Below are 9706 nucleotides of genomic sequence, written 5' to 3' on the forward strand. Positions count from 1 at the left end.
ATGGTCCATGTGCTTCAGGTGTTGTGCCGGCACAACAGAGCGCCTTTTGTTGGACATTAAAACAAAGCCGGTCTGCATGAAAACGTGGACACGCGGAGGAAGCGGCCAATCTGTCTGCAGATGCTGAGCTGATGATAATCATTGAGCACTAGATCTGAACCTACTTGTGCATCAACGTGCACCCTAGCGTTGCTCACTGTTCTACGGCGGGTGCCGCTTTGTGAACTTGGAGCTCGCTGCTGAGTCAGCGCTTCTGTGGAGCGACGCTGCTCCTCACTGTGCAGACTGTTTCATGCAGGCGTGTCCACGGTTGTTGACCTCAAATGATACGACTAGCTTAGTTTATAATGACAGTGGGCGCTGCAGGCTGATGACTGGGATCTAATGATATCTTGTGTGACTTTATGTATAGGAGGTGATGAACCCAATCGTGCAGCAGAGGACAATCCTCAGCCAATGAGATGAGCTGGTGCGTTACAGCTCACCTTTACTGTTCTCAGTCAGGAAGTTAGAGGAAAGAATGTACGTGTGTCACTCAACACTGAACAATATGATCACAATAAAGGCTTGGTTGAGCTGGACCAGCCTGGCCTCCCTCCTCTGATTCAGGCGTCAGAGCGTAGAACACGTCTTTTATGGTGGATTTGTATGATCACCTTTTAACACTGTGAAAAACGTTTTTAACTTTGACTGAAAAGCAGAAAAGACTCTCAGACGTAAAAGCAGAATGAATTGACTTTGTCTGATTGGGCCTCAATCAAAAAGACATGGATCAGAAAAGCCTGCAGCGTTCAAGGAGTTCTGCTGTGTTAAACGTTTATTCAGTGTGTTTCTGCTCCACTGGTACTGAACTGAAAAGTTCATCATACTGTCCAGGGGACAGATTTCATTATTAAACCAACTGCTGATGTCCACATTGCTGAGGCCCGTCAACCAGCTGCCATAAACTAGAACCATACTGTACCAAAAATCTTCTCTACAGAGACAAGTCAACCACAATCATACAAACACAACTATTATCTTATTGATCTTATTTCATGTATGAAATGAGCAGAGGACACTGTTCTCTGTGGTGAGTCTTGATGTTCAGATGCTCCAGTTCAGAGGCACCAGCAGGTGACTCGCCCTCCCCCACTGCTGTACATCCTGCTGGACGAGGCTCCAGCAGCACAATCACCGACGCTCGTCACCAAAGGGTTTTTTACAAGTTGTGATCAAGCTTCCTTGGATTTTTCGGTTGTAAAAACCAGCAGAGCAGACAAACGCACCGAGGTCAGCGGCTCCGCGTGCAGAGAACAATGGACTGGTGTCACCGTGTGGTTTACTTTGTATTTTAGCTATGCTGTGCTGGTAGGTCTAGGAACCAATCGCTTTATGAGCCGTGTATGATGCTTTAAGTGTTTCTTTTGCTTCCCTTTCATTCATCCTGGATGAATCCAGTGCGTAATGGAAATGCTGGATTGTGGTGCTCAGGGGTTAAAAATGTACAAAAAAGAGGTGATTTCCTGTTTTGCCATTTGACTTGTAGCATATTTAGAAATAAAATCATGCTTTTAACTTGAAAGGAATGTTTCCTGTATTCTTGTCACAGTAAATCTCTCCATCAGCCTTTTGTGATGGTGATGGAAACCATTAACTCCCTCTTTTCTATCCTGAGTTAAATCAGGTTTCTTTCAATCTTTGGCTAAAACCTTTTTTCCATGCCACGATCTGAACTTTACCTCCCAGTGCTGTTGTTCTGATTTAGCTGATTATTGTTCATCTGTTTTATCTGGGTTCCTCAGCATTTAAAGTGCCCTAAGCGAAGACTTCCCTCCAGTCATGGACAGACCACCACCACACTCTCACATGGGCACACACACACTAGACAGGTTTTATAAATGGTTCCCTTCGTCCTTCAGCCAAAGCTTCTCCACCTTCTTAGCCTGTCCTCGCGTTTCATCCTCCAGTGTGTCTTCAAGAATGGGATCTGGGTCCAGTTTGTGAATAACACCATCCTCAGTTCCTTCCATCAGCCTCCCACCCTGCATTCATCCACGGTCATTCATCCATGCATCCACCATCATCCCTGCACCCTTCCCTCTCCGATCTGAGCTCAGACCAGCAACTACATTACCCAGGATGCTTTGAGCTCCGCTTTCCTGCGTTCACTGCAATTCCAAGGTAAACGTGGACTGATGTCCTCCGTGAACCAAGCCCTGGTCTGCAGACTGGTGAGTGCGCCATCTAGAGGAGGTTGGAGGAGTTGTCACCTGTCGTTTGTCGGCCGTCATTAGATCCGGGGGGGGAATAAAAGCATCTATGTGTTGGTGTCTTACTCAGTCCCAGTCTCACATTCCAGGTTCCAAGCGTTTTAATGCTTAAGTTGCATAGAAGCAGTTTTGTGAAAATGATAATGAGCAGATCCCCAGAGTAAAATAAACCCACGTAATAATTTTACAGCTGCATTAAAGAAGGCTCAACAGTTTTATTTTCTGAAGGAAAATGAAGATCTCACACATATCATTTATAAACCGGTCTTTCCACGATGGCCTCCTCCAACAAGACCTTTTTCTACACGATCTTCATTTAAAGGATCATTTAAATGTCATGCAAATACTAAATGAACTGTTCACTGTTCACTGATTTATTGTGGAAAAAGTACAGCGTTCGTTTGTTTCTCGGGCCTGTGAGCTGCGAACAGAACTAACATCCGTCTGCTTCAGGACCGTCTGGGACCGACACACGCTGGAGTCATTTGCAAGGTTTCATATGGAATTCTTGTTTTGCACAATAACGTGTTCTAGTTCTAAGTCTATCTGTACCAAAGCAGAAAGATCTCAGACATTGTTTCTTTTCAGTCTGTCCACAGTTGGAGCCTCGTTCAGAAAATGTACATAATATAAAGAACAATGTCATTCACTTCCTTTCAAAGTGAAAAGCGGAGAAGTGGAAAACTCCTGTTCAGCAAATACACACGGTTGAAGTGATGCAGTTTGGTTGAGTGCAGCATTAAGCAGGTAAAATGGGCTAAAGATTGGTTAATTAAGGCTGAGAATCCCCAAGTAATTAGCAGCGGCAAAGATTTGTGGACGTTGATGAACCGACAAGGAATCGCAGGTAATAGACTTATTATTGGGGCTGGCTGAATGTTACTTTATACTTCTGAATAAACAAAAACAAATTAGGAGCAGTCGTCCGATAATGGCTTATCTTGTCAGGCGCTGACAGAAATCCATGCCCCTATAACACAGTGTTAATTTTATGCACCACTGACAAGCACAGTGCTAATCAATAGCACTAAAATAAGGTGAAGCATCCATCTCCAGTGAAGGTGTTGGAGGGAGCTGTGATCAAGAAAAATATGTCAGCAATGTTTTTGTAGAACTTCACTAGTGTTTCATATCCAGACGCACAAACGCAGCAGGAACGAACCAGCCTTTTACTGTTAGACGTTACGGCGCAGGCATCGTGTGTGGAGCTAAAATACAGATAAAGAATCTAACAGGAGAACGAACCTGAGTAATAATGGAACAGATTTCATTTTGAGCTTATTTATTTATTCCATTCAATTCAACATTGAATTCCATTTTGGTTTTGTTTCTATGGGCTCAATTTACAACAAAAGTCTTCTTAAGGCCTCACAACCGAACCAACAAATTATCCCTAGAAGAAGTCATGGCAGATGGAGATCTTCTGTTTATTCCTGCGGGTTTTGTACATTTCAACTCCTCGATGTTAAAGACAGATTTGTTTGACTGCATCAGCTTCACATCAGTACTTTCTCCAGTCTTCCACCCGCATGCGTTTACAGGCCTGTGGACAAACGTCTCCGCTCTGGTCTGTCTCTCAGTCATGACCACAGGTGAGCGGGTTCGTGTGTCTGCTGCACATGTGAATGTGTTCATTTTCCTTTCTCCAAATTAAATGCATGCAGCCGTCATGGACTCACTGTCAGTGTTGCACCAGTGCTAATGTGTCTTGCCACCAGGACATCAAATCAATCATTTCAATTTAAAGTGAGGCCTAAACAGCACAATTAACAGTGCAGGTCCATAAATTTTATTAGCGACAGTCAACGCTTTCCTGTCTAAGCTCCAGGTATTTATCTATTTCCACTACTCAGGCATAAATCAGCTTGTACTGTATCGTCCCACCTGCTCGTTTGTGTGTTGCACAAATGCACATTGATGAAGCTGAGTTTGAGGCTCACACATGATGACCTCTCTATTCCCGGCCTCAGTGCACAGCTGCTCACCTTCACCCCTTCATTTCACATTCGCTTTTAATTATAAACCGAATGTATGCTTTTACATCAACTCATCAACGTGTCTCCTTCCTTTGTGCTCTCATACAAATGTAGTGTATTTGTCATGATCCGTTTTTATATTTATATATCCGTTTTTTATTTAATATATAAATACATCATAAATTAATGTACCATATATATATGCTATAAATGAGGACAATGTTCTGCTCGAGCTGCACTAAGCATTAGTCAAACATTGACCATCTGTACTTGCTGCCTTACAAACTCCGGCGTCAAACGTGCAGTTAAAGACTTCTGCAGCCCAGGTCACATCTGTGCAATGGCGTTTTAATATTAACAGAATCATAACAGCTGGTAAAGTAGGTTTCCATTGCACAGTAGCGTTAGAGGACGTGTCACTGGACTCGGCTGCTGTCAGGCTTTGAAGCACAATGATTCAATGAGCCGGTCGGATACGATGCGTCAGACACTTGAGCGGTGCCTTAACCGTCTTGTCGTTGCATCACACGCAATATTCAAATGTATATTGTTGCAATAATACTGTAAGACATTGTTACAAGACGATTAGATCAAGTTAGTGATGGGTAAAATATGAAATCATCCAGTATATTATTTTATAATACAAGTAAAAAGATCAACAAACCACAAATAAGTTTTTATTTTCTTTAGATTTCCAGCTGAACTAAATTATCTTGTAGGTTTAGTGTTTGTCCAAAGGCCCAAATAATGTAGAGTGAAAGTAAATAAATGGAAGAATATTTGTGCTGAATATCAGGGTTCTTCAGTGAATGATGGATATCTCCAAGTGGTCAAAGGGTTTTGTGTGATAGGAAATACTTTCAGGAAGATATTGGCTGTGCTGGACAAAGGAATGACTGCATTCCTGGCTATCGCACAGTTTTAACATTGTTCAGTCAAGTAGTAGTTTATTGAGCCGTCTCCAAACTAATTAGTGACTTCAGTTGCTCAGCAACAGTTCAGCAAGGCCACAGTTCACATGTTTGAGATACCTCAGTCAGGTTTTATGTGTCTGCGGAGCCTGACTCATTTATTGAAGTGGACAAAACCTAAATTACCGTGAAATGAATGTAACAGTTTAATAAATGCATCATATAAAGACATAGTGTATAAATAAATGAATGCAGACGAGAAATGAACAAATGCAATAAAATAAATTATCTGCTTGACTTCTTTTATTTCTTTAATCATGTATAAACGTTCCGTATTAAGTTAGCATAAACCCAGGCTGAATGAGTGAGATAACTAACTAACTAACTAACTAACTAACTAACTAACTAACTAACTAACTAACTAACTAACTAACTAACTAACTAACTAACTAACTAACTAACCTCATTGGGCTCATCTTAACAGCCTGTTGCAAACTGGTAACAAAGTCAGCAAAGATAAGAGACCACGAACGAAGAGGGAACCAGGCATAGTTTCCACTAGTAGATGCATTTAAACGGGGAGTGAGGCCCAATCACTCATCACAGACAGACAGACGGACGGCGGACGGAACTAATAAGTATTATCATGTTATTTTTTATGCATTATCTTTAGGCTTCAGGATTATGAAGTTTAGACTCTTTATGCAGCATTTTATCTATTTCTGAGGTCAGATGAACAACATCGTAGACTCTGATGATCAGCCTCCTGCCTGTTTCACCACAATCTCCATGTGTCACTTGTATTTATTAAGGATCTCTCATTGTTCAATGGGAGAATAGCTGCAACTGCCAGTGTGTTCCCTGCACTGGAGTAGGACACGGAACGTTTGGTATGCAAACATGCTGCAACGCACAAAGACGATGCATGGACAGCTACACAGCTGCAAAGCAACCAGAACAGCTGCAGCTCTAGTTTGCCTGACAAATAATGGAGACGGAAGCTGCAGAATGGGGAACCCGTGTGTTTGCACGCTCTACAATAGACATGGACATTATTACTTAATTGCCTTTGAGGTTATTATTAAGACAGTTCAAGAAGCAGCGATGACCACACCCATGGAGATGTCGTCTATGAGGACTCAGTTTCATGTCCCACCAGGTCATGTGACCCGTCTGAGCCTGGGTTGTAAGCGAGTCCCTTGTAATGAGGCAGGCGTCCTTTAAATGGGCTCTAAACCTCTCGGAGAGGACATTTAGACACACTCGCCTCCTGAAAAACAGATACAAATAGTATCTGATCGGCAGATTTATACGTTGTATCAGTGTAACAAATTTTATCAGAACAAACAAAGCAGGTAACAGTCGTACATCCATTATAACTGAAGCCCAGCTAAATGTAGCAGCGTATTAGCTACATGACTGTTTGTTTAGTAGGATGTGTGGACGGCTCTCAGGTGGTTATGAGAGCAAAACTCCCCAAGGAAGGAATCCTCCAGCAGTTGAACAGCTAACAAGCCTCTCATCCACCTCAGCCAGAGCACGAGCAACTGCTTCATCCCCCAGTAATTGGGATCATGTCAGACGCACACAGGTAATGGAGGCTCACTGTTCTCTGTCCTGTGTGGGTGGAACTTGGCCTATTAGTGTGTGTGTGTGTGTGTGTGTGTGTGTGTGTGTGTGTGTGTGTGTGTGTGTGTGTGTGTGTGTGTGTGTCCTTGCGGTTACATTGAAGTGGGGCCCAAACATATTTTTATCAAAGTGGGGCCCTATGGTCACACAACTTTAATGGCCTTTTTCGATAAAAGTGGGTCCTCAGCATTTTGGCAATGCTGAGGACCCACTTTTATAGCACCACAAGGATGTGTGTGTGTGTGTGTGTGTGTGTGTGTGTGTGTGTGTGTGTGTGTGTGGGTGTGTGTGGGTGCATGTGTGTGTGTGTGTGGGTGTGTGTGGGTGCATGTGTGTGTGTGTGTGTGTGTGTGTGTGTGTGTGTGTGTGTGTGTGTGTGTGTGTGTGTGCGTGTGTGTTTGCACGTGTGTGTGTGTGCGTGTGTGTGTGTGTGTGTGCGTGTGTGTGGGTGCATGTGTGTGTGTGTGTGTGTGTGTGTGTGTGTGTGTGTGTGTGTGTGTGTGTGTGTGTGTGTGTGTGTGTGTGTGTGCGCGCGTGCGTGCGTGCGTGCGTATGTACTCACACGTATTCTTTCATGGCCTAAGAGCAGACTGGATCATGATTTACCATTGTGTGGCAGGGACTGGTGACTGTATGAGGGGAGCATGGACCCACTGGCTCATCTCCAGTTTTCCCCAAGCTTAACTAGACCAGTCACCTCTCCTGGTTATGGATAAGGCCTTTGTCATGAAGGACACTGTCTGACTTTAAAAAGGCCAAACCACATGATCAGTGATAAGAAGAGGTTCTATTTCTTTGCTACTCCTCTTTTTTGCTTGATTTCCAATTAGAACTTAATTGAATTGAATTGTCAATGCACACAATCAATGGAAAGTTGTGTCAGTGCTGCCGCATTCAGCTCCTCATCCAGTGCAACAGAGGACGGGATCTTAAATGTAATAAAATGATGAGCAAACAAACAATGATTTCAGCTGTTTTCTAATGTGAACAAATGTTCAGAAATGTCCTTTCATTTTTAATTGAAACGTACAGAAGCTAAACTATAGAAGAACCTTATTAGTGTGACATTCAGCCTCCGCGCTGCTAGAGGCGCTCCTGGGACTTTTGGTGGGTCTGTGTTTGAGTTTAATTTCCTGTGTAATTAGTTGACCCACCTGTTTGGTTTGTGTATTTAAGGGATGTTTTTTGTTTGACACATTGCTGGTGTGTACGCTCGGTGTAGCTGGATGCTACCCCATTGTTACGTTGAGGAGAGTTGTGATGCAAAGGAGTTTTGGTTTTTCTTATGTCCTGTCTCACCACGTAAGTTTTTGTGAGTGTCTTATGTTTAGGTCTTATGTTCCATGTTTAGGATTTTTGCCCGTAGTGTACGGAGCGTTTAGTTTAGATAGTGAATTAGGTTGTTTATCGTTTTCCTGCAATGCAGTGATTTTTAGTTCTTCCTTTGTGTTGAACTGAGTCCTGCGGTGCAGAGAGTTTACGTTGTATTTAAATAAATCGTTAATGTTAATTGTACCTTCTGTGTCTGGGTCGTGCATTTGGGGTCTTCCCTCTCCTGTGTTCCCTGCGACCTGGTCTGCCGGTTGCGGCCAGGTGTCTGTGCAAGGGATTACACAGAGCTGTGTGCTGGAAGCACGTCGGCCGTGGTGACTGAAGCCTCCGCTCAGTGTGAGCGTGTTCTCCTCCCGGCTCCGTGAGAGCCGTAGTTCTCCCCGCTTGGAGCGGGTGCTGTCACCGTCTCTCTCCACCACATCCCCTCTCCTGCCCCAGGGTTCCGTCAAAGCCCCGCCGGTTCGGAACCGACGGGAGGAGTTAGTAGGTTCCCTGTCAAACCCCGCCGGTTCGGAACCGACGGGGCGAGTTCGTAACAATTAGATGATGAGGTTGTGTTGTAGAAGGACAACGTCTGTGGCACTGTTGTCCTGTGACACTGTTTATAGGATCTTGGTTGATATTTCAAGAGAGACACATTAAAATGAAAAAGTGAAAACACAAACTACTGCCTGAAATAAGCTGTAAAACTTTAATTCTTTTTTTATTTTTTAATTCCCGGTGCATGTTGGACTTTGGCAGGGCTGCCCTTTGTCACCGGTTCTGTTCATTATTTTTATGGACAGGAGGGGTCTGGTTCAGGGACCACAGGATTGCGTCTCTGCTCTTTGCAGATGACGTTGTCCTGTTGGCGCCGGCATAAAGTCATCATAAGTGGTTGAAAATAGATGGATGGATGGAATTTTAATTAAATTTAAACCTTTATGTTGCTACAATTCGAGATCAAATTCTAATACTTAAATATATCATTGCTGTAGTCATTTGCAGGGTTAGTGCGTTTGTTAGTTGTTTATTTTGAAAGTTCAAAGTTGTTGAACATTTAAATGAGGCAACTTAAGCTTTGAGGCCGAGCGATAGTCCTCCTCCATGGCCTCCCCGAACTCCTACCAAGCCCGAGTTTTTGCCTCCGCAACGGCACGGGCTGCAGCACGCTTGGCATGCCGGTACCCATCAGCTGCCTCAGGAGTCCTACAGGTCAACCATACCTGGTAGGACTCCTTCTTCAGCTTGATGGCATCCCTTACCTCCGGCGTCCACCACCGGGTTCGGGGATTAGCACCACGACAGGCACCGGAGACCCTGCGTCCACAGCTTCGAACGGCCGCGTTGACAATGGAGGCGGAGAACATGGTCCACTCGGACTCTATGTCTCCAACCTCCCTCGGAATCTGGTCGAAGCTCTCCCGGAGGTGTGAGTTAAAGGTCCGTCTGACAGAGGGTTCAGCCAGGCGTTCCCAACAGACCCTCACAATACGTTTGGGCCTGCCAAGTCGTTCCAGCCTCCTTCCCTGCCAGCGGATCCTATTCACCACCAGGTGGTGATCAGTTGACAGCTCAGCCCCTCTCTTCACCCGAGTGTCCAAAACATATGGCCGAAGGTCAGGTG

At 44.2% G+C, this 9706-nt stretch overlaps 1 protein-coding gene across 1 annotated transcript in view; it reads left to right on the forward strand.

The window, feature by feature from the left end:
* Window positions 1-1558, forward strand: part of arid3c (AT rich interactive domain 3C (BRIGHT-like)) — a 36844-nt gene extending 35286 nt beyond the window's left edge. Inside the window, 1 exon segment of the mRNA XM_055504591.1 lies at window positions 1-1558. This exon segment is cut by the window's left edge and continues 1977 nt beyond it. The gene's annotated coding sequence lies outside the window, so the exon portion shown is untranslated.
* Window positions 1559-9706: the final 8148 nt, after the last annotated feature.

The sequence above is a fragment of the Betta splendens genome, chromosome 19 (assembly GCF_900634795.4).
Source record: "Betta splendens chromosome 19, fBetSpl5.4, whole genome shotgun sequence".
Lineage (NCBI taxonomy): Eukaryota > Metazoa > Chordata > Actinopteri > Anabantiformes > Osphronemidae > Betta > Betta splendens.